We start from the raw sequence: 26,235 nt of genomic DNA on the forward strand, positions 1-26,235 counted from the left end.
CCACCCACGTCTGGTTTTAAAGGTAGGGAACAAACAACTAATCTGCTCCCAGGAGACTGGTTGGTAAGTTAAATATTATAATGAGGCTGGAAGCCTCATATTGATCCACAATTTCAAATTTAATTCTGGCCGGTCAGGTTTCCGAGGTATCGGGAATGCTGGCAGCTAAAGGAAGGTGAGGATTGCTGGATTGAGGAGCTAAATGCCTTTCCATTTACCTGTTGGCTCCAGTGTACCTGCCTCGTCAACCCTCGTGATCGGATACCCACCTCAACCCTTCTAATTTCCCCCCACCAAGATTTCCAAACTCACCCTGGCATCACTGATCTATCCAGATGCTCATTACCCATTCCCTCAGCCACCAACCTCCCATCCACCCTTGGCACCCGATCTCCCACTACCCTGCTACCCCAGGCTTTTGATACCACCCCAGCCTCTGCTCTCCCAATTCCCTGCCTAGCCTCCAACCACACCACCCCCACTTCCCACAGGCCACTGATCCCCCAACACTACCCCCTGCCCTCCCAACCCCCTGCTGCCCCACCCCCACCACTGCATCCCAAGGCTTTGATCTCTCGCCACCTCCACCCAGTCTCCAACCACTACCCCACCCCTACCTGGCCTCTTGTCTTCCATGCTCCTCCGCACTCCCATACCCTATCACTGACACCACAAATCTCTGAACTCCCACCATCCATACCCCCGCCATGTGCACCCTACCTTGGCTCTCTATTTCCACGCACCCTGGCCTCCAATCCCTCCCTGTCTCTTCTTTGCAGCCCAACTACCACCTGGTGCCAAACTTATACTCTATAAACTCTCCACCTTCAAGCGACCTACTTCCACTTCTATGATATCACCCATCTTTGCCCCTACCTCAGTCCATCTGCTGGTGAAATCCTGATCCATGCTTTTGTTATCACCAGGCCCAACTATCTCAGTGCTCTCCACCTGGCTGGCCTCCCATCCTCCACTCATTGTAAACTTCAGTTCAATCCTAAATCTTTTGCCCGTATCCTAGATCTCGTCAAGTCCTATTCACCCGTCAATCCTATTTCAGCTGATCTATATTGCTCCCTGTCAAGCAACTTCTCAAATTTAAAAGTCTCAACTTTGTGTTCAAATCCCTTCATGACATCGCCCTATCTTTACTCACATGGTCAGATGGCATGCATGTTGTTATTGTGACATCCCATTCTATACAGGTCTCATCAAATGGAGTGTTTCATGGATTTGCATACCAGTTGAGACCAATAAATAATAAAGTAAGTTGTGAAATGACGGCATTCTGAACATACTACTGCATCCAATCCTCTTCTATTATTCCTAATTTATTTTCTCTCATGAAGTGCTCTATCTGCTAAAGGCATACACTAACTTAAACAGATTAACTTATTATAATAAGCCACAAGTATCCAAATGAAGGTTTACAGGACTTCATTATTAAAAGCCCAACCTGAAGCTGGGGTATGTGCTGTCAAGTCACATATAATTGCTGTACCTCAGATTTGTCAAAGGACAATAGAAAATCAATTTTCATCACCAAGAAACTGCAGGAGGTGATGTGATGTATGCGACACTTGGTAATGTCAAATGACATTTCATTTCCAAGGTTCTTGATTGGTGTTAGAAACCATTACTTGTTCTAATCAAAATAAATTACACTATGCATTTCCTGGATGAGTGCATTTTGGAAGACAATCAGAAGAAATATAAACGCATAGCTCATTTTAAGTGGGTAAAAAGGTAAGGGAGACATATAAATTTAAAATTCCACAAGGATGTAACAGATTTAGTGAACCACATTTAACAAAAATTATTTTTCAGCCATGGAAAGGAGATAGTCATCTATTCCTCATAGAGAATAATTTATTGGCCTGACAGGATTGTGTACTACTTTACTTTGAAAGCTCAAAATAGTAATAACAGAGAACAAAATAAATAAAATCTCCAACATTTGTTCCATAAATGTCTGTATAGAATATTACAATTTTATTTTGGCTTATAAAATGTGGTGAATTTACTGAAATCCAGAAATCATTCATTTCCTGTGATATTCTGAAAGAATAACCGGTGAACAAAGCAGAATTGATACATCCTTCAGTTAGCATATTCCTTTTCAGGTAAATTTTCAGAAACGTAATAAAATAAATCAAAATTTTAACATCTAGAAAAGACTTAGATTAGCTGCGGCTTAAGATATATCTTTACTGTGTTATTTCATTCAGGGAATATACATTTTGAAGACAAATTTATTGATTGTTATTCGCAGTTTCTGTTAAAATAAAACTAATGGAATTAATTTGTCACTTAGTTGCCATCTTCCAATAAAAATCTACCTGAATCAAACAGAATCAATTTCCTTAATGGCTGCTTATTAAAAGATTAAATTGCTATGTGGCAATAATTCAGGATTGCAAACAGTTAAATTTTACACAATAACCACCTTAAACTTACATAAAGGGAAAAGTTTTCCCACCGTTGGGGGGGAAGTGCGGGAGCGGGCGTGGGCGGGCGCACCTCTGATCGTCGCCCCTAATCGGGGGCATGCCGCTATTTTACGTGGGTGGGCCAATCAAGGCCCACCCAGCGTGAATCGCAGCTCCCGAGAGCAGCAGCGGGAGTCCAATGATCACCGGGTCCAATAGTGACCCAGTGACCTATTCAAAAACGCGCAAGCAGCCTTCCAAAGGCTGCCACCGATGTCGCACAGGAAGGTGCCTAACAGCGCTCTTGGAGAGCAGCCCAGGCCAAGCTGGAGAGGCTTCATGTGCCCAGGTCAACTGACCGCGGTGAGGTTGGGGTGCCACTGGGAGGCAAGAGTGCCGTGCACTGAGATCACAATATCACACTGTTGACTGTATATTGATTTCAGCATGCAACATGGGTTGCCCATTGATAATGGAAGGAGGAGCGCATCCTGATCTGGGTGCCAGGCATGCACATTAACAGTGTAATGACTTCTGCTAATCAAATGTCCTTGTTCTTCCTTTCAGCCTCACTCAGGAGGAAGAGGGACCGCCACCGACCCTTGAGGGTGCAAAAGATATAAATGCACAAGCGTCACATCATCTCAGCCAGACAGGCACCAGTGCAGATACCAGCACCTCGGTGGGGATAAGATCATTGGCTAGTGTCTCGGTGCACAGTGGTGAGGGCACTTCACACTCGCTTGAGGTGCAGGGGGAAGGCAGAGGGTGCCCAGAGTGCCGGCAGTTGGAGGACTGCTGGGGACCAGGAACATGATCAGGCGATGGCTGATGATGGGCCTCTGGAGTCGTCCCTGAGGCAGCAGATGCTGGAAGTCCAGCAGGGTGTGCGGGAGGATCTGGCAGAGATACATGAGGGAATGTGTGCCATGGTCTCCGTGATGGAGCAGTCCATGCGGTGCATGAGCAATGCAAGTACACTCATGGCCGAGCACAATGCCTCCTCCACGGAGAGAGTGGCGACTCTCATGGAGAAGCTCCTCCAGAAGAACAATCAGGGCTTCCTAGGGATGCGCTCGGACCTGCAAGCCCTCACAGTGACATTGACCTCAGGTAGCCATTGTCAGTGTGGGAGATGGATTGGGCACCCAATATCCCAGCTAGGTGCCCATCCATCAATGGTGAGCAGGGAGGACCTCACGGCGCATGAGCTGCCTGTCATCTCTGTAGGCTCCTCTCAGGGTGCTCTGGATGACAGCAGCAGCTCCTCCGCACCTCTGCCAGTGACCATGGCATCTGATGAGGCTGCAGCGACTGGGGAGATGCGAGCTGTGCCACTGGCCGCTACCTCCCAGTCGGGACCAGCACAGACTCCACGGGCCAGAGGACGCTCACTGAGGTCATCAAGGCCAACAGGACAGCAGAGTAAGCAGGCTGTCCTAAATGCCAGTGCCAGCGAGGGGGGAGCACTGAGACGTAGCACTCGCAAGCGTAAATGTTAATCACCTTAGGCACAACACGGGCTTATCACTGGTGGATTTCTTTTGGCCCCCGTTTCAGTTGTTTTTAAGTAGGTGTGCTGTTCAACACCTTTTAATGGACTTTGAGTTTGTATACAAGTTGGCAATTATTAAATGTTTTGGTTCTCAACAAGCCTCTGGCTGCTTCATTAGTTCTGCAGGCGAAGGGGAACCCATGATGTTATGAGTGACTTGTTTGTCATTGAGCTTTATTGACAAGGCACATAGTTAATGTTCCTAACCAGGCAAATGTTGTTCTCAGGAATCGAGTATGGAGCCTGCAGCCCTGGCATGTGTTGGAGGTTCATCTTTGGTAATCTAGCTGAAGGAGTGTTGGATCAAAGCCTTCCGGGTGTCCCTGCCTTCCTGGAGGTTGCCTGGGTCAGCGTCTATCCCCTCAGCATTCTCCTGAGCATTCTCATCCATGGATTCATTATTGGGCTTATCGTCTGCAGCCAGAGCATCTGTGTCTCCATCTTCTTCCTCCACGGCGTCCCCCCTCTCCAGCACCAAATTGTGGAGAGTGCAGCATGCAACCACTATCAGTGACACACGACCTGGGGGGGTATTGCAGTGCGCCCCCGAATGGTGCAGGCATAAGAGGTGCATCTTGAGAAGATCGATGGTTCTCTCTACCACGGCCCTTGTCGAGGCGTGGCTCCGGTTGTACCGCTGCTCTGCCTCTGTTCTTGGATGGTGGAGAGGTGTCATGAGCCACCTTTTGAAGGGATAGCCCTTGTCACCCACCAGCCATCCAGCTAGCTGGGCTGGAGCACTGAAGAGCGCCAGCACCTGGGAGTGTCTGAGGATGTAGGTGTCATGGGAGCTGCCTGAGTACCTTGCACAGACTTGCAGAATCAGCATCCTGTGGCCACACACTTTCTGCATGTTCATGGAGTGGAAGCCCTTCCTGTTGTCGAAGCCACCGGGCTCACCCGCTGGCGCCTTGATGGCCACATGTGTGCAGTCGATTGCACCCTGGACGCAGGGGAACCCAGCATTCACTGCAAAGCCTCTGGCTCGCTCTGCCTGACTGGCCTCATCCAAGCGGCAGTGAATGAAAGTCAAGGCATGCCTGAACAGACCGTGTCACCACCTTGACACAACTGTGGACAGCTGACTGGGAGACTCCACAAAGATCACCCGCTGATCCCTGGAAAGAACCGAAGGCATAGAAGTTGAGGGCAACCATGACCTTCAGTGCCACTGGCATGGGGTGTCCACCCACACAGATGGAGCTGATCTCAGGGCCGATCATCTGATAGATGGAGGTCACTGTCTCCCTTGAGAGACAGAGCCTCCTTCGGCACTGCACCCAGACATATTGAGGTAGTTGCATCACCGCCTGTAAACCCTGACAGCATGATAGTGGCGTCTTCTGCGGCCCTTTCTGCCTTGCACTTCCTGTTGGCCCTGCGCCTCTTGTGCCTACGCCTGTCCTCCCAAAGATTGCTCCCCTGGAGGCTGAATATAGATCCTGGCTTCCTCCCCCTTCTGGCCCTCTCTTACTTCTCAGAGGAGGTGCCTCCAGTGGAGAACACAATCCCCATTCCCAAGTGAAGGCTACCTGAAACCTACAAGGCCCCAAGTGTTATGATTCCTCCAGAGTCCTGAACTGAAGCCTGTTCTTTCTGTCAAAGCAGCTCTGAAGAGAATTGAAGTTGTCCTGTTCACACAAGCAAGTAGCAGTAAGTTTAAAAAGTAAAGTACTAACAACTCGCATCAGCGAGCCCACTCACCCATATTATCCTGCCCGTGGATGAGGTTTTTAAAAATGTGGCCTACCTGCCTGCCCGTTGCGCCTGTGCGATGAACTGAAAATTGCATGGGCTGCAAAAAATTGCTGTCAATTACTGCCTCAAGGCCCTTGACTGGCCTGCTACTTAATGGTGGGCGCGCCTCGGAACTCATTGTGTGCCTGCCCTCCAAAATATCGCAATGGTGCATAGTGACGTTGTGACGCATGCCCAACGTTATTGCGCGTCATTTTACATGCCGACATGTCAGGCCTGCCCCCGCATGCCGACGGCAAAATTCTGCCCATGGGGCTGGAGCAGGACATCTCCCAGCATATGTGATTAGACAGAAATTTTCCTGCATTCCTCAGCCAAATGCTATTGCCTTAAAAGTTGCTGGAATTGCAAGCAATGGTGCTGCACAGTCACCAGGGAATCTGGGACCTTGGTGAATGATGGGCCCAAGAGTGTGGCGACTAAATTGGGTAGCCCTAGAAATCAGATGCAAGGGTTGTGATGCGCAATTATCCTGAACCCATTCAAAGTGATGCATTTATCAGGTCAACCTCATGATGCCTGCTAACTATAATGACTATGGTGTGCAGTCCAGCACTAACCACATTGCTAAGTGGCTGCATACCTCAGCAGGGGGCCCAAGTTAGTGCAAGGCTATCATCAGTTAACACTAGCCTACACTACTTAAAGCCAGACTGCACTTTTCAAAGATGAGTTGCATTCTGGCTGCAGCATTGGCTGGAACTGCTTGTGGAAGAGTGGAAGACCTGGAGTAAGCAACAGGAACAGCAGAACAGGACAGACAACTTGCACCAAGGTTCTCAGATGGCACACAGGAGACTTTGGTAGTGCAGGTGGACAGGAAGAGAGAGGGTCACTTCCCTGAGGGAGCCAGGAGACATTTACTGAGAAGGCAATGGGGCAGGTAGCTGTAATGGTCAATACCAGCATTCCAGCTCCAATAAAGATCTGGATGCAATGCTGAAAGCAGTTTCATGATCACTTTCACCTTTATTCTGCTATTAACACATTCTGCCACTATCAACACCTTCTTTAGCTTTTACCACTACCTTGAACATTCCCTTTGTCTTGTGTCCATGACATCTTTATCAATCTCTCCTTCTGTCTTGCTTCACCTGCTCCACCCCCTCTTAAACAGTATAAAACCCATCACATTTCTACTTCTCTTTAGCTCTGAAGAAGAGTCACACAGACTCAAAACATTAACTCTGTTTCTCTCTCCACAGATGCTGCCAGACCTGCTGAGTTTTTCTAGCATTTTTTGCTTTTACTCTCTGCTTTTGTATTCAATTCCCCTCGCAATAAACTATAACATTCTATTAGCTTTCCTAATTACTTGCTATACCTGCATACTAGCCATTTGTAATTCATCCACTAGGACACCTAGACCCCTCTGAATCTCAGAGCTCTGCAATCTCGCACCATTTAGATAATACGTTTCTTTTTTATTCTTCTTGCCAAATGGACAATTTCACATTTGCCCACATTATATTGCATTTGCCAGATCATTGCCCACTTACTTAACCTATCTATGTCACTTTGTAACCTCCTTATGTCCTATTCACAAATTACTTTCCTACCTATCTTTGTGCCATCAGCAAATTTGGCAACCATACCATCTGTCCCTTCATCCAAGTCATTTATGTAAATTGTAAAATGTTGAGGCCCCACCACTGATCCCTGTGGCACACCACTCATTACATCTTGCCAACCAGAAAAAGACCCATTTATGGCTACCCTCTGTTTCCTGTTAGCTAGCCAATCTTCTATCCATGCCAATATGTTACCTCCTACACCATGAGCTTTTATTTTCTGCAGTAACTTTTTGATATGGTACCTTATCAAATGCCTTTTGGAAATTTAAGTACAGTACATCCATCTGTTGCCCTTTATCCACAGCACATGTGACTCCTTCAAAGAAGTCCAATAAGTTGTTTAAACATGATTTCCCTTTCACTGTACCATGTTGACACTGCCTTATTGTCTTAAACATTTCTAAGTGCCCTGCTATAACATCTTTTCAATCTCACTTCACCCTCATCTTGCAATCTGTTATGATGTACAGCTTGTAAATGGTCTAACCACCTTTCCTCAATCCAACCCTGAATTTGTGCATTTATGCTTTCAGATACCCGAGAAATGTTGCCTGACCAGTCAGTAACTGGAAGGCTGAAGGGTGAGAGAGAGAATAGACTGAGGAAGAAGAAACCCGGTCATTTGACCTCACACTCGCTGGCATGCATGAACTTTAGAGGGCAGCGTGGTGTGGTCAGCATATGATGAGTTACTGGGCACAAGTGGTCTGCAACCTGGCCAAGGGGAATGGATAGTGCAGATGCTAGCTCTGTAGAGAGTGTGGCCGCACATGAGTTCTGCTGCAGAGGACTCAGATGAGGACTTGGATGGAGTGGCATACAGAAAATTGCTGACGACATTGACACAGAAATGCTTGGGGCATTAGCAGGCCTGCCAGAGAGCTTGTTGCCATTGTCAAGGAGCACAGAGGAGTCTGGTTCCAACTTTGTGCAGGGCTTCATGCAGAGCTTGGAGCTCATCCTTTCCAGCATGGAAATGGCCAACTATGTGAGAACATTTATGGATCCAATAATGATGCAGCATCTGAAGGCCAACATCTAAGATTCTATTGCAGCACAAACAGAACCCACCCAACATCTGAGTGCTTCCAGGAAGCTCAGACTGAGGTCACAAAATCTTGTCTCGTTGCCAAGCAACCCTAGTTTTGTGCCATGCAGGTTCGGACTGGCTGAGGATACCGGTGCTCAAAGGGGATTTCAGGGTCTCACAGCAGGCTGTACTCCAGCAGATTACTAGGATTGCTGGGGTGCCATTCCAGGGAAGTGACAGTGGCTCCATGGAGCATGAATCTGCTCCCTCTTCCATGGTCATTCTGCAGTGCCTTTGCTGTTGCTTGTCAGCCAGTCAACTCAGATTACTGCTGTCATGCCGAGCTAGTGCAATCCTAAACTGAGCCTTTCAGCACAGAGCTCCTGTAGGCATCCTGCAAAGCTCAGTCTCCCCCACTAAAAATCAGCATCCTTTTATTAGTCAATACGCAGCCACTGGTGTAGCACTGTGTAATAGCACTAAGACAGGTAAAGGCATCCACAAGACAGCCACTGAAGGAATGCACAAGAGTGATTAGATGAGCACTGAATGGAGTATTGGATGTGTTGGTGGATAATGTTAGCATGAATGGTTGCTTTGTGGTGACTTTTATTCAGGGTTGTGATGCTGTGATGGCCCATCACTGTAGTTTGGTGAGGTGTGGAATTGTTGTGCAATGGGGATCTGCAGTTTCATTTGGGGGAATTGGAGTCTGATGGTCTGCTTATTGAAATCCTGTTCAGGAAGTCGATGTGCTGGCTACCTCCTCCCTTCCTCCTCCTCGTTTTGCTCTTCATCTTCCTCCACCTCCATTGACTCCTACTGAGATGCTTGCTGAGATGCATGGTGGCAATGGCTGTGCCCTCACGATGGCCAGGCTGTGGAGAATGCAGCAGGCCACCACAAATCAGTTCACCCACTCAGGTAAGTACTAGAGGGCTCCTCCATTGGGATTGAGGCAGCAAACTGCTGCTTCAGCATCCCAATAATCTGTTCAATGATGCTTCTTATTGTAGAATGGCTCTCATTATATAAATGCTGGCCACTTGTGGTTCGGTTGCGGAGGGGAGTATTGACCACGGTGTAAAGCAGATTGCTCTTATCACCAAGCAGCCATGTTCTGGTTTGACTTAGTGGCTGAAACATTCCTGGAATAGTGTCTGGTGCAGGATGAATGAACCATGATTGCTGCCAGGATAGCAGATGTTCAGCTGAGTGTGGTTGCACACCAACTGCACATTGACTGACTGATAAACTTTGTGTTTTCTGTATATCTCACCATTGAAATGAGCTGTCTGCAAACCCATAGATGTGCATTCAATGGTACTCTGCACCCTGAGGAAGAATACTATCTGAGCAAAGCCACATTTGCACTCCCCCTGATTCCCTCTGTTTATGGAGAAGACAATGAAGTCCTCTCTCCTGAAAATAGAGCCCCTGTCACCTCTGAAAGGGTAATGGGTAGTGAACTGGGAGATGTTACTATGTCATCTATTCCAGCCTGAAAGTGTCTGCTTGTGAAAAATTTCAGGGCCACAGTCATCTTGAGAGCCACAGGTAGCATTGTGCTGCTCTGAGGCTGCACACCTGGTTCCAAGAGGTTACGCAGTTCTGTCATGAACCCCTTGATGAATCACAGCTACCGGATACACCTGGCTTAGGTGCAGGTAGTAGTAGAGCACTCAGAAGACCCCAGGTGGATAAGGCTTCCTGCCAAGAGCCCTTTCCTCTCTCTTTCACCTTCCTCTGTGAGTAGCGTATCTTCTTTGCTCCTCTGCTCCATCTCCCTCTGATGCAATCCAGGGAGGATTTTAAATGCAGCTCCCATGATTGGAAGCAACTGGTGTATCAAGAGGCCTTGCAAGTAGCAACCAATACCTGCTTAACATCCAGGATCACTCACTTTTATGAATTCCTCCAAATACCCAGTACTTCCACAAGCTCAGTAAGAGGCAATAGAAAGCAATAAGCAACTAATTTGTAAGTTAAATGATGATGCTTTTAAGTAGCAGTTGTAAAGAAGGTGGGAGGTCCCTCATGATGCAAAACAGATATCCAACTGTCTGTGTTTCAGGGAGGGTGTTAACTAAAGTGGTGAGGTCAAAACGTCAGGTCGGGTGCCAAGTCAGTGCCGCATTCTGACAGATTGCTCGATCTGTCAACTCTGCGTACTTCTTCCACACGCATGTAACACCTGTGCTCATGCCCGCAATAACATGCCACTCAGCATACACCAGGCTGGAATTGGGCAGGAGCTGGACGCACACCAGTTTTCTTCTAAATTGGCACCCAAAGCACCAAAACTACCAATAAAACTGCTGAATTTTGTGACCTAAGTCTCCTTACCCAATTGAGATTTAAAGATTGAGAAATATACAGGGGAAAGACTGAGAAGAAGGGTGATTTAAAGTTGTTGAATTCAATTTCAAATCAAGCGTGGAAAGAGAAATAAAGAGTGGGAAGAAAGATTTAATTAAGGGAGAGAAAATCAAAGAGACAGAAAGGAAAACTGAGAAAAAAGTGTACAATTTAAAAGTTGACATTTTTTAAAGCCTCCAACAACACTTCACTACCTGAAGGAATGAGGGTCCACCCTTTTAATTGTTCACTTTCTGGGCCTGAGAGATTGATTGGCAATCATTGCCAATTACCACATCATTAAAAGTGTACTTAGACTATTACTTACTAGACTTAACTTTCCATACATAGTTCAAATGGGAACTTAATGTGCAAATGCAGCAACTACTCAGAAGTTATGGGTATGATGTTTTTGCAAAGCTAATGGCAGAAAATCGTCCAGCGCCTTGTGGTGATTAGCAGGAATGGATTATGACCCAATGTTACAGCCTTCTCTAAGGCAAGTATATCCATCCTTGGGTAAGGAGATCAAAACAGCACTCAGTTGTGGTCTCACCCAAAGCCCTATTTAATTGCAGCAAGGCTTTCTTACTCTGACACTCCAATACCTATAACCCTTTCCAGTCTCTTTGCAGTCTCTTCACAGCTTGATTTCCCACCTAACTGCATCTTCAGCAAACCAGGATATATTACACTTCATTCCCTCATGCAAGTCATTGATATAGATTGTAACTAGCTGAAGTCCAAGCATTGGTCCTTGCGGCACTCCACTAGTTACTGCCATCCAAAAAATGGCCATTTATTCCTGCTCTCTCTTTTCTGTCTGTTAACCAATCCTCAATCCATACTAATATGTTACGCTCAATTCCATTTACATTTACATGAAGGATCCTTTGCTTCTTATGTTTTAATCATTTGACAATGTATTACAAATTTCTGTCAAGAATGCTGAAGGGGTTGGTAGTAGATGTTTACACTTAATGTGCAAAACATAATTTGTTCTCTGTACTTTGGCCAACTCAGTAATGTGATAATATTGGACAGTCTTCTTATGCCTGTTGCTGTCATGCCAAACTGGATGAATTCTCAGCTCTCCTAAGAAGTGTTTCAGTTACCTGACTAATACATGGCTGGATAGCACCCTGGATAATATTACTTGAAATGAGCCTGTGGCATAAATAAAGGGCAACTGTCACTTTCACAGTCAGAACTGTCCAGGCAGATGATCTTGGTCTAAAGTCTTACTGTAGTGGTTGGCACATATGTCCTGTTACCTCATTAAAAGTGCATATTTCTAACATGTAGCTTCTCATTAAAGTCTTCATTGCATCTGTGAATTCATTGGAAGCTTGAAGGGTAGTGCCTCCTCTTTCAGTCTCCTTTCATCAATCCTTTGATCCTCCTTCTCCATTGAAATTGCAGACCTGGTAATTCCCATGGAGTATCCCATGTCTGGTACTCAAAGCCTTTTATTGTGGATTAAGCAAAAATGTTCAAATGGTCTCTGAAGCCCTTCAGTTGTCAAAGGCAAGTCCAGCTCAACCAAGCACAAGCCAATAAAATTATTTAACAACCATAGCAACTCACACTTCTAAAAGTGAAATATAGTAAAACACTTAGTAAAACATAACTAAAAGCTCTTCTGTAACTCCAGCAATTTCTCTTGAATGTTTCTTGAGGCTCCACATTCCAAAATAAACACTTTTATCAAAATCAGCTGATGACTTTTATTTCATCTAAGTTATCCTTAGTACATAGGGAATGTACATCATGGGATTTGGGGACTTTGTTCCTCTTCGTTTGATAAAGGCTAATGAGTCCCTAGCAGTATTAGTGTGTGCACACATGAATGTCCCCAGATTGTTGAAATGACAGTGCAGTTATTCGAGGGTAGAAATTTAATGGGAAAAGGTGTTGCCCAGATTCCATCTATAAAAAGGCCAATGCACCCATTTTAATTCATGAATTCACCAAAACTTCTGATTAAATACAGGGTCATAACATTGCTCAGGCATAACAGAATTCTTCTTACCATAATTGGTTAATTAAATTGACTTGAGTCTGCTCCTACCTTTGAATAACAGAAAAATGGGGATGATATTTTTCTATACTAGTTATACCAAATGGACTCATAGTGAATTGGCAGCCCATTTTCACACAGCACCCGCTTTCTTTTTCAATGAAGTCATCTTGAAAAAGATAATTGATCCTCACTGTTATGAGTAGCACAGGAACCTCCTAGACATGCCTTTTGACACTGAGATGGGTGGAAGATCACCATTCTACTTGAATGTAAGCATTACTTTGGTTGGAAATAAATTCTGGAGAAACCAATTTTTGCCCGCATTCTTTCACTGCCCCACCATCCACTCCCCCACCCACCTTCCCTGAACACAAGAATTTTGAGGTCATTGTTTTTAAGACAAAGCAAGTGCTCCAAGTTATGTGGCTTCTACTTATTTCATGATCAAAAAATATCAATAAATCAAGACTAACTAGACTCATTTCAGAAACCTGTGGCTGTGTTATCTTTGTGACCAATGTTAAGTACACGTCACTTCCTAGCCACACAAGATATATCAATTCTACTTCAGCCCAGTGACACATTGTTGGGTACTATACAAAATGATTCATTGTACATAGATGAACTTATTTTAACCATGCTTGCCTTTCAGGAATGGCGGGTTGGGTGGTTAAAATAGCAGTTGTAGGCCTCTCCATCCATTCCTGAGTGCTTCCACACACTGCTATTGTAACTAACAGGTTTCTGTCTGTACTAGGAGTGCTCACCACAAGTGGGTGGGGATCACATTAATGCATCAATGCTTGGGTTGTCTGACACAGTTAGAATCTCAATGCAATTTTTATTTTGGATCATGACTGCAGGATACAATGCTGGATCTGGGCCACAAGAGGCCCAACATACCAATAGTTTTAAAAAAGAGTTTCCTTGAGGGCCAGGAGGAGCAGGAGTGCTCCTCTAGATCTCAAAAATAACCCTTGGGTCTTCTCTTCCTAGATTTCTCCCCCCTTCCTGCCCCATCACCACCCCAGCACTTACCTTATGTTGGCACTATTGCCATTGAAATCAGGCTTGGGAGTTAAAAGCTCTGCTGGTCTGGCATATGATCTTCCTTGGCCAATTTTCTTCTATGCACTGTACTCAAAAAATCTACCATGGCAAGCACAATAATCAGGGCACAGAAATTGTGAAAAGATTTAGTACAATGCAATAAGAAGTACAGGGAGGTCTTGTGGTATAGTGGGTCATGTCCATGCCTCTGAGCTATAAGCCCTAGGTTCAAGTCCTACTCCAAAACTTGACAGCCATTAAAGGTGTATTCATAAAGTAGCTAAAAAGGTTGATTATCAACCTGTAAATCTTTCAAATACACCCAAGGCAGGCAGTAAGAGCAGGACTGTCTCCTGGTCAGCCACGCTTGATGTGGAATGGTTCCTCTCAAGCTATAGCCTCTGACAACAAGCTAGCTACCTGTTACAGGAAAAACTAACCATGGAAACAGACATGAGCATGTGATTTGTCTGCCTCATGCGTCTCCAGGGGCAGGACTTTCCCTTCGTCGTGTGGGCACGGTGGGTGGGCCTGGGAGGGCTTTGAAATTGACCGCTGCCCACGATCGGGCCCCGGCTGCGATTTCACACTGGCTGGCCAGTTAATGGCCAGCTGGCATGAAAGGCGCATTGAAACGCTCAGTGCTGCCGGGGTGGCGGCGGCAGCAGGGTGGTAGTCTGTGCATGCTTGGGGTAGCGCGTGCTGACAGCTCCCTTGGGCACAGAGCTGCCTTAGGCAGCTGAAGAATTGGATACTGACCAATAAAGATTTACAAGTGATATAAATATGTTCCCCCATGTGACTCAGTCACATGAAGAGGAACATGTTAAAAATTATGTTGAAAAAGTTTATTTTTAAAAAAAACTACTGCTGGAAACCTCATCCCGCCCGTGGATGAGGTTTCATAAAAAATCCAAAGGCTGCCTGGCTGATTTGCCCACCCGCCAACCGTAATGTTGGACAGGCAGCAAAAAATTGCATTCTATTATTTGATTATAGGCCTCTTAATTGTCAGCGGGCGAGCTGCCGACTCTTGCGCGTGCCCTTCAACCGCATTATCGCGTGAGTGCGCGATGGCATCGGAACGCTCGCCTGACGTCATCGCGTGAGATTTTATGCCTGATCGTGTCGGGCACGCGCCCGCCTGACAGACATAAATCCTGCCCCAGGTGTGGGAAGAGGATCAAGAAGAATGAAAAGTACGAAATGCATTAAAGACTCTTTACTCTGACCAAGTACAATTTCTTTGATAGATGTACAATTTACAATGTCAACAGTTATTTAGCTTGCCATTGGAAGTTAAATAGCCACATTCAAAACTTTTGAATAAGGCACTGTGAAATTTCTCTTTGCCCTGTTAAATTAATTAATGAAACTCCAAGATATTAATCAGTTATTTTATTTAAACTTAACCAAGTACATGCCACAAAGGACATATTCCAGAGGAACAACTACCATTGTGTTCCACAGGGTGCTTGATCATTTATGTTTCTAATTACCTTTAAGATTTTTAATCACATTTTTAGTTTGATATTTATGAAGTTCTTATTAGGGGAGGTAATTGAAATTACATTATATGCATCTGCTGGGAGCCTATTCTGCATATTTTCTGTTCTGTGGACGAAGCATCTTCTATACTCCCATCTCACTTGGGATTAGATAATTATGCACCTTTGTCTTCTACTTCCGTTTAATTGCAGTTTAAAAATGTGATTACATCTGCAACACCCTTGCTTTTCAGTATTTTAAAGCTCTAGTCTTCCCTTATTCTGCTTTTGGAAAAGATCACAACTTCATGTTTTGCTGTATAGTGATATGACAACAGTCAATTTTCTACTTTGTATCTTAAGATCTTTCAAGTGATCTTGCCTGTCTACCATGAAGATCTTAAAAAGAGCAGGAAACTCTATACAAGTCACTTGGATTTTATACACAACACTGAGACTTACATAAATATAAAAACTCACATCATGTTGCTCAAATGACAATCAATATTTTTGTAATTTGTAGGTCAGGTTTATTTATTTATTGGGTAGAATTTTCCCCCCCCGTCGGAGGGGAAGTTGAAGAGCGGGCTTGGGGAAGCGCGCCTCCAATCGGCGCCCCCGATTGGGGGTGGGCCAATTAATGCCCGCCCAGCGTGATGTTCGCACAGAAGTGCTATGCACTCCCTATGCAGGCGGAAGGGGGTTCCCTGAGCCGAGAGTGCGCTCTTTTGCGCATGCGCACGAAAGCTAAGTGCTGCCTCAGGGAGAACAGCTGTACATTAAAAAATCAGAAAAATAGAAAAAAATTAATCCCTGACATGTCCCTTCATGTGACACTGTCACACGAGTTGGGACATGTCCATAACTTTTAAATACATTTTAATTAAATTTTTCAAAACCTACATGAAACCTCATCCCATCCGTGGATGAGGTTTCATGCTTTTTCTAATGCCCGCCAGGTTCATTAATTAGTTTAATAACTCTGTCAATGGCCTCAATTGGCCATTGACAGGTCAGCGGGCGCACAGCTGATTCTGCTGAGCCCCCGCCTACCTGAAAATGGAAATGACACGGGGTGACGTCGGGAGTTCCGCCCGACGTCATCCCACGTCATTTTACACATCGGTGAGTGGGCCCCGCCCCCCAGCTCACCGACTGGAAAATCCTAGCCATTAATTTCAGGGTAGCAACAAATTATGTTAGCAGGTTTCTCATGGCATTGATCATGATGCATAAGAAACCAAACTGTTTTTTTAAGGAGCTATTCAGATGTTGTCTACATCAGGTGTGCAGTGAGAAGAGTGCCAATTCTAAGTCACCAGCCAAATACCTGAATTGGTGGTAAACTTATAAGGGAGAGCCAGGTGATCTAAAGATGGGGGACATGAGAGCTCCAGGATGCTCCCAACCCCACCAAAATCCATAAAACCACTTGCTCAATGCAGTTTAGAAACATCCTGTCTATCAGGATTATTGGTTACCCTACTCTACAGAAATGCACTTGGTTGAACTAACACAGTGTGCACGTTTTCTACTGGAATTCTAAAATGGCATCAGACGACCAAGTATATCACAGGGCCTTGGATTGCATAAGATAATGAGGGTCCTGTCTGTTTCTGTCAGAAGTTTTAGCCACCAAGTTTCCCGTTTGCACCAAAATGTAAGCTGGGCAGATGTTAATGCAACAGGAATGGTAAGTCATTATGCAATGATTTTGATCTTGTTACTGCTTCATTCATAGAACCATAGGATGTCACAGTACTGCTGGAGGCCACTTGGAACAATCTAATTAGTCTCATTCAGCTGCTTTTTTCCCCACAGCCCCATAATTTCTTTCCCCTTAAGGGTTGTTAGAGGAGCTGTGAGGCCGATTGGGGCCCAAAATGGAGAAATATTGGTGGAGGCAGAATGCATCACTGATGTACAAAATTAATATTTTGCATCAGTTTTTACCAAGGAAGAGGACTTTGCCAAAGCTATGGTAAAATGGAGATTGCTGGGATACTGGGTGGGATAAAAATAGATTTAAAAAAAAGAGGTATTAGAAAGGCTGGCTGTAATTAAAGTGGATAAATCATCTGGTCTGGCTGGGATGCATATTAGGTTGCTGAGGGAAGTAAGAGTAGAAATTGCAAAGCTGCTTGCCGTAATATTCCAAACCTCCTTCAATACATGGGTGGTGCCAAAAGATTGGAGGATTGCAAGTGGTCAAAATTTTAAGGAGGGTGCAAGAACAGAGAGACCTGTGAATGCTTGACACAAATCTCTGAAGGTGGCAGGACAGGTTAACAAAGCTGTTAATAAAGCATTTTTAAATCCATTTATGGGATTTGGGCATCACTGGCTAGGACAGCATTTATTGCCCATCCTTAATTGCTCTTGAGAAGGTCATGGTGAGCTGCCTTCTTGAACCGCTGCAGTCCATGTGATGTAGGTACATCCACAGTGTTGTTAGGATATACAATCTTGAGCTTTGTAAATAGAGGCATAGGGCACAGAAGTCAGGAAAGTTCTAGTAAACCTATATATATATATACAATAGTTTGGACACATCTGCAGTCTTGTGTCCAATTTGGAGCACTACAAATTAGGAAGGATGTGAAGGCCTTGGAGAGGGTACAGAAGAGATTTAGGAAATGGTTTCGGGGATGAGGGATTACAGTTATGTAGATAGACTGGAGAAACTGGAACTGTTCTCCTTAGAACAGAGAAGGCTAAGAGGAGATTTGATAGAGGTGTTTAAAATCATGGCCTGAATTGGCAGAGGTGCTCAGCATCAGAAGTGTGGTGCCCCACTTTTGGATATGGTGCCACAAGGAGTTCAATGGCCTGAGCGGGGCAGGAAAATTGAATGATGTGGCACATTCAAGTACAACTCCCCTCACTCTACCTTCCCCAGGCTTCTTCTGTACACTCCTCATACCAGCGCACTTAGCAGGTGCACACATCCCCATCCGACCAGCCATCACTGACACACACCCTCATTTCATAGCAATGTAAGACCCATTCCATGGGGAAATTGCTCAAAGCATTTCCACTGCTGATCCCTTGTCCCATAATTAATTTAGGTCAAACATGCTGCCTCCTGTCCCAATGGCTGAGTGTGCCCTGCATAAGTGCAGGTGGGGCAATCTTTGGCAGGGCCCTAACGGGCTTCAAAGTCCAAAGGACAATAGCCAAGAACACCTGTGCTATGAGAGCAGGGAAACAAACAGCCTGCCTCTAGCTCTGCTGCAGCCACAGGGGTTGCACAATGTGGGAGCGAGAGAAATAGAGAAACAATTTGTAGTTGTACAAAGGTATTCACTTGGGTGTTTAATGTTTATGAATCATGAACTTTGAACTGAATTTTATGAGGGGAGTTTGAGGATCCTTGGGACGAGCAGGCACTTACCAGCAGAGAAACCTGCTCGGTAATTTTGCCATAGGCAATACCTTAATTAGCCATCTGTGGGTCCGCCACCCGATTAAGGACAGCAGGCAGGCTCCTGGTGCTGACGGCCCAATCAGAGAGCAGTAGCTTTGAAGCCTCAACTAGCAGTGCCAGTGGGAGAGGTGGTCGCTGGTAAGGAATGCAAGAGACTTGGGGACTGCAGAAGATTAGGAAAAAATATTTAAAAATCTTAGGACCCAGCAGTGGAAGGGAAACTTCTCTGAAGAAATCATTGGTGTCCGGGGTCTCCTCTTTGATCCATTTTAACCTTCTCCCTATACTGCTGTGGCAGCATTCCCACATGTAAAGTGGTCTCTAATTGGGCCTTAAATAATGGACATTTGCTGCTCACCTCCTTGGAGCCCCCCTCCGCTTCTGGTCCCTCCCCACCGATTGGTAAAATGCTCCAATGGTGGGACCACATTAGGGAGCCAATCTCACCATGCCTTCTAGTTCTAGAGGGCAAACAGCCTCTCAGCATCTAATTTGCACCGGTGGAGGGGTTGGTGGGGTGTGGGGAGAGGCCTTTCCTGCTGCTGAATGCATGTTCAGCTGTGCAATGCTAAGAGTTGGCTAGAGTGTCGAGGTCATAAATGTGCAGTCAAATCAATGTTTTAGACACTGGCTGTCATCATGATCTTCCTACTCTGTATACTTCCAGGGCATGTTCACAACACTCAAGCTAATGTCTTCAATAAAATGGTGTCCAACACAGCCTGCACCAGATGCAGACAAAATGGCACACCGAGCACTGAAAACTGCATATTATGGAACTGAATTCTGTGGTCAAAGAGAGGAGGGAAGAGGGATTTAGCATTTAAAAATCTGCAACATCTGCCCTTATGTGCAATAGATTTTATCTGCCATTGTTCTGCCAGTTTTTTACCCAGCTCATTGTACAATTTCTGAGCTGCCTCTTCCAACTCCAGCGCTCTGCCTAATTTGGTATCAGCTGCAAACTTCCGTGAGGGGCTTCAGGGTGGAGCCATGTCCATGAGAATCCACCCAGCATGCCATGGACATTCTTCCAGGGTTCCATTGTTGTCAAGACATGTTCTGCACCGGCGTGTTTTCCTGCTGATGTGGGCAGACGATCCAGTGGACGGGGCGGGGTGGGGGGATGAGTCTGGCGGGCTGGTCTTATAATGATATGCTCATATATTACAATGAGGTGCCCAATGTCTGATGGCAAGGAACATGGCCCGCCAACAACAGGCTGAGCGGTCGATCGCAAATTTTAGGTCTTCTTGCCATGTTGTCCACTCATGCCACCGAACATGCCCAATGCCAGTGGGCACGGAAAACCCAGGCCTTTTTCTTAAAGTATACCTGCTCTGAAGAAAGGTTGCTGATAATATCGCATAGATTGGAAGTGCTTGGGAAAGTCTGCGCAAAACCCAGATAAAGTTTTGATATCTATGAATGCCCAATTTCAACATGGATTCTAATGATCATTTTCCCTCTGGGATTCATATTGCCAATGCACATCATCAGCTGTAGTGTGGACCCTCATGACAAATTCCAAAGAAGACTATTACAAAGGTTAATTCAATTATGGAATTTGGAAGCTTTGGCAGGTTTTGGAAAGAGATAGTAAACTTACAAAATGGAGTTAGGATGTTCAAGGGCTGTGCCCCACTTTAACAACCACCGTGCTAAATGGGATAGATTTCAAACAGCAACTCAAAACTGGGCATCCCTGAGGTGCTGTGGGCCATCAACTGCAACAGGATTTTACTCAACCACAATCTGTAACCTCATGGCCCAGCATATCCCCCACTCTACCATTACCACCAAGCCAGGGGATCAGCCTTGGTTCAATGAAGAGGGCATGCCAGGAGCAGCACCAGACATACCTAAAGATGAGGTATCAATCTGATGAGGCTACAACTCAGGACTACTTGTGTGCCAAACAGCATAAGCAACAAGTGATAGACTTTGCTATGCCATCCCACAACTAACGGATCAGATCTAAGCTTTGCAGTCCTGCCACATCCAGTTATGAATGGTGGTGGACAAGTAAACAACTCACTGGAGGATGAGGATCCACAAATATCCCCACCATCAATGATGAGGGAGCCCAGCACATCAGTGCAAAAGATAAGGCTGAAGAATTTGTAACAATCTTCAGCCAGAAGTGCTGAGTGGATGACCCATTTTGGCCTCTTCTGGAGGTCCCCAGCATCACAGATGCCAGTCTTCAGCCAATTCGATCACTCCACGTGATATCAAGAAACGGCTGAAGGCACTGGATACTGCAAAGGCTATGGGCGATGACAATGTTCCAGCAATAGTACTGAAGACTTGTGCTCCAGAACTTGCGCCCCTAGTTAAGTTGTTCCAGTACATCTACAACACTGGCATCTACCCGGCTATGTGGATAATTGCTCAGGTGCATCCCTTCCACAAAAAGGTCAATTCTAACCCGGCCAATTACTGCCCCATCAGTCTAATCTCCATCATCAGTAAAGTGATGGAAAGGGTCATTAGCAGTGCTATCAAGCAGCACTTGCTTAGCAATTACCTGCTCACTGACGCCCACTTTGGGTTCCACCAGGGTCACTCAGCTCCTGACCTCATTTCAGCCTTGGTTCAAACATGGACAAAAGAGCTGAATTCCAGAGGTGAGGTGAGAGTGACTGCCCTTGACATCAAGGTAGCATTTGACCAAGTGTGGCATCATGGAGCCCTAGCAAAACTCAAGTCAATGGGAATCAGGAGGAAAACTCTCCGCTGGTTGGAGTCATACCTAGCACAAAGGAAGATGGCTGTGTTTGTCAATCATCTCAGCTCCAGGAAATCACTGCAAGAGTTCCTCAGGGTAGTGTCCTTGGCCCAACCATTTTCAGCTGCTTCATCGGTCAGCGGTGCACGCAAAAGTCGGAAGTGTGCCCTCCGACAATTAAAAGGGCAATTAAGCCCATTAAAGTTCCAATTGGTCCCGATTTTCCATGGTCCATCCAACCTTATGGTTGGCAGACGGGCGAATTTGCCAAGTGGGCTTTACATTTTTGTTGAAACCTCATTCAAGGGTGGGATGAGGTTTCCGTTATTAAATTAAAAGAAATAAAAATGTATGGACAGAATTTTCATCATGTATTTGTTCAGATGACTGATTCTGATTCTTCCAGATTTTAAAATCTTTATTTATTGGTTTTAAATTCTTCGGCTCCCTGAGGCAACTCTCTGCCTTCAGGGAGATTTCATTCCGCACTCCACCGTGCCCGCGCTTATGTCAGCACCCACCCTCCTCCCGCCCCCATTTTGGCAGCGTGGAGCATTTCAGTGTGCATTACATGCTGGCTGGCCATTAATTGGCCAGACAGCGTGAAATCGGGTCAGGGGCCGATCATGGGCGGTAGTCTGTTCTGCGGCCGCTCCCGGGCCTGCCAATCATGCCCTTAATTTTTAAAGTGTTTTTAAACTGCTTTAGATTCCCAATTGTGAGTTTGTGGATTGTTGTTGGTTGTTCATCTGGTGTCTGTTGGTTCCTGGTGTGACATTGCTCTTCGGGGAATGTTGTTGCTGTAGCGAGTGTTGCTGCTGATGCGTTGTATTTATTGGGGAGCAGTTCACCTCTGTTTTGTTCCTTGTTCAGTTGGTTAAATCAACCTTTCCTCATCAGCTGTCTGCTGTGAAGGAACAGCTTTGCCGGTTACATGTATGGATCTGCAGTTGTGATGATATATCTGGTTGTTCACTTTCACCATGTACGATCAAGGCAACAATAACTTTGCGAGGTTCCAAGTTGTTTAATGAGTTGAATGTTTGCATTCTGACTGGCTTTCCAATTCTCAACTCTGGCAATAATTTGGCTGCTTTATCAAAGTGAAAATTGGCTGTCGTTTCACTTTGATTTTGTCACTCACTCCTGTTACTACTTCTGGCTTCAGTAGTAGTCTGGAAGAATAGTTTGGGCATGGCGTGACATTAGTCGCTGGACTTGACTAACTCCCCATGCCTTCAGTAGGTGTGCTTCTCCACTCTAAGGTTGCCTTGTACACATTTGTGCTGGATCCACTCGATTTTTTGATGATCCCTATGGCAATTTTCACCACTGCCTCAGCCTTTCCTTTTGACTGAGGGTCGTGTGTAGATGATGTGTAGTGCTGAATTTCCTAATCATTTTAGAAATGCCTGAATTCTTCACTCATGAACTGAGCGCCATTGTCTCTCATCACAATGTCAGGAATACCTGAATGTCTGGAGTGACTGAAGTCTGCTTTCAGGTATTCCACGATCTCACTGGCAGTTGTTGACATCAGCTGGTCAAACTTCCAGTAGTCTGAGCAGTAGTCTATGGTGGCGAGATAGTCATTTCCAATGAGAGTGAAGATGTCTACTCCAAGCTTCGTTCATGGGTCTGTCTGGGATGTCATGAGTCATGAGCGGCTCTTTAGATTGCGTAGAAGCACTGCACCCACTGGCTGATGTGGTCCTTGATCTCATTGCTCATGTTTTGCCAGTAGAATATCTCTCTTGCCTTCCTCAGAAAAGACTCAATTCCTTGATGGCTTGCATGGATGCGGTTCAGCATCTCTTCTCGCATCTCCTTAGAGATGATGACTCTAGTTTATTTGTACAAGATGCCATTTTGGTCAATCACTTTATCTCTGTATGCCCAGTACTCTCTTTTAGCAACAGGTGCTTCCTTGATGGTTTCAGGTCATCCTTTTATCACTACTTCCTGTGGCACTTGGAGAGCTGCAACTCGTTGGTCTAAGCAAGCCACTTGTCTGTGAGATTCAAAGTCTCTACTGGGTTGATGACTTCCAGAGCATGTTTTGTTATTGTTTCTCATTGAATCTGGAAGATTTCACACTCTTTATTAGCATCATCAACTTTCTTCAAAGTGAGTGCAGCTCTTGACAGCATGTCAGTGATATACATCTGCTTCTCCTGCTTGCACTTCACTTCCAAATGATATCTCTGCAAAGTATCATCCCTTGAAAAAGCTTTGGAAAAAATGGAAGTGGCTTGAGAAAGATGTTTTGAAGTGGTTTGTGGTCAGACCCTACTGTAATTTTGTCTCTCTCAAACAGGCGCTGATTACAATGGTCACAAGCAAAGACAATAGCCAGGCACTCTTTCTCAATTTGTGCATTGTGTCGGTCAGTTTGTGTTAATGTACTGGATGCAAATCCAACTGGTTGTCCTTGCTGCATGAGGGTGCCTCCAAGTCAACATGATAGCACCTCAGTACTGGTGCTGTAGTCACTAGTTGTTTGATGCGAATGAAAGCTGCTTATTGTTCTGCACCCCAATATCACTGAACATCCTTTGCAGTGAGCCTGTGTAGAGGTTCACACCCTGATGACCAATTGGGTAAGAACTTTGCTAGGTAGTTCACAAATCCATTAAATTGTTGCACAGCATTCACATCTATTGGTTGCTGCATCTCTGCGACATCTCGCACCTTGTCAGGTTCAGGGTGATATTCTTTTGTTGTCAGCATGATCTATGTACTTGACTTCAGACATCTTCAGTTGCAGTTTTTTCTTGTTCAGTTTCAGGTTCAACTGCGAGCTCTCTCTAACAGTCTCACTAGATTCTGATCATGGTGTGCAATGGCTTCTTCCATTGTATCTCCACATCCTTAGGCTAGCAGATCATCGAGGATTACTTCCACTCCTGGAAGATCATTGACTATCTCATGCTGTCTGTGTGGATACTCTTCTGGAGCAGTAGAAATGCCAAAGGGCTTGCACAAATATGTGTACCTCCCAAATGGCATCCAGAACAGTCAGAAAACTGTTGCTTTCATCCAAATTCAATTGTCAGTATCCATCCTTTGCATCTCAGGTAGTAAAGACCTTTGCCTTGGCAAGTTGCGGCAAAGTTTCTTCAAAGGTTGGTATTGTGTAGTGAGATCTCTTCAAAGCTTTATTAGGGTCCTTTGGATCTATGCACACTCTTAGCTTTCCAGGTTTTATCACTGCTAATAAAACCTGTAGGAGTTGTCAGTTGCTTGATTATTCCCATCTTTTCAAGTTCCTTTATCTTGTCTTTCAGGCTGGACTTGAGAGGAGTTTGAATTCTCAGAGATGCTAAGTTGGTCTCACACTCTTATCTACTTCAAGATGATATTCACCAAGAAGACATCCAAGACCTCTGAACATGCCTTTGTAATTTGTCAGGATCTGTTCAGTAGTCAATAGCTTCATGCCATGAGCAACACTGCAAATTTCTTTTGATGCATGGAGGGTTACCAGTCCAAGCTTTTGACTTGTTTCAGCAGAAACGGCTTCAATTTCGGGTCACCATCTTGAGCAACTTCACACAGGTCTCTGTGAAGCTCACGACACTGCATGTAGCACCGGTGTCTATCTGACACTTCACATTAACTTGATGCTCTCCTTCTGCAGTCATCATTCCAATAGTCACAAACCAATTTTGCCTTGAAACTTGATGGTGCCAACCTATTCCAGTGATTCATTTCAATCATCATCCGACATCCCTCCAGTAACTATGTTTATCGGCTTGCTTTTCTTATTACCAGCAAAACACTTGTGCGTAAAGTGATTCCTCTTCTTGCAGTTAGAGCACTGCTTTTTCATGCTGGACATGCTTCTTTTTCTTTTGTGTGGTGTCCTCCATAATATTTATGTTGGGCCTTGATCTTTCTGCTGGCTCCTCTGTAACTAGATCTTCCTTTTTTCATTGTCTTGTGCTTGTAAGGCCTGAATTCCCTCTCAGTATAGTGCAAAGCTTCGTGAGTTCTCCCATCAGTACTCTTCAATTGATAATTTACCCTTTCGGAGCTTCTGCACATGTCAATATCTTTCTTGAAGATAAGTTTCTCTTCTCTCACCAGATGGGCTCTCACAGTGGGATCTCTTGTTCCTAAGGGAATCCTATCTCTGATTAGATCATCCTTCAGTTGCTCAAACTCACAAGATTCAACAAGTCACATACCGCAGTCACACACTGATCAATATTCTCCCTCTCTTTCTGAAGGAACATGTGGTGTTCATAAATAACATTAGTAGAGGGTTCAAGTTGGGTCTTCAAGTCCTCCTGAATTTCATAAGACTGAATTTTCTGCTCTTCAGTGAGGTCCATGGTGCAATAAAACGTGTAGCATTCTTTCCCCACACTACACAGAGTTGCAACTCTTATTTGTTCATGTTTCTTGTTTAACTCTGTGGAAATCTCATAGAACTCTCATTGAGACAATTCATTGTCAAATCTGCCTTCATCTCCATAGGAGCTGGTACTAGATTATGCAAAGCCATACTGACTCACCTGGCAGTCAATATCCTGTACAAACTTGCTGACTGAAGCTTTAATTATTCTCCGATGTTTCTTACAGCAGCTGGCTGTCTTACAGCTGTCAAAATTCACTCAAACTCAACTGCACACTCCTGGCACCATGGTCCATGTGGTGGTTAAAATGCCTTTTGCCTGAATCCTTTACTCACTAAGGAATAACATCAGAGGTTACATGACTCAGATGCCATATGACTATGGCAAGCCACAATACATAACAGGCAAGAGTGCATAGTTACAATGCTGAGTTTTCCAATCCCTAGAATATC

At 45.1% G+C, this 26,235-nt stretch overlaps 1 protein-coding gene across 1 annotated transcript in view; it reads right to left on the reverse strand.

Moving 5' to 3' along the window:
- nkain2 (sodium/potassium transporting ATPase interacting 2) overlaps positions 1-26,235 on the reverse strand; it is a 468,973-nt gene that overhangs the window by 65,722 nt on the left and 377,016 nt on the right. The gene's annotated exons all lie outside the window — the stretch shown is intronic.

The sequence above is a fragment of the Cetorhinus maximus genome, chromosome 5, assembly GCF_964194155.1.
Source record: "Cetorhinus maximus chromosome 5, sCetMax3.hap1.1, whole genome shotgun sequence".
Lineage (NCBI taxonomy): Eukaryota > Metazoa > Chordata > Chondrichthyes > Lamniformes > Cetorhinidae > Cetorhinus > Cetorhinus maximus.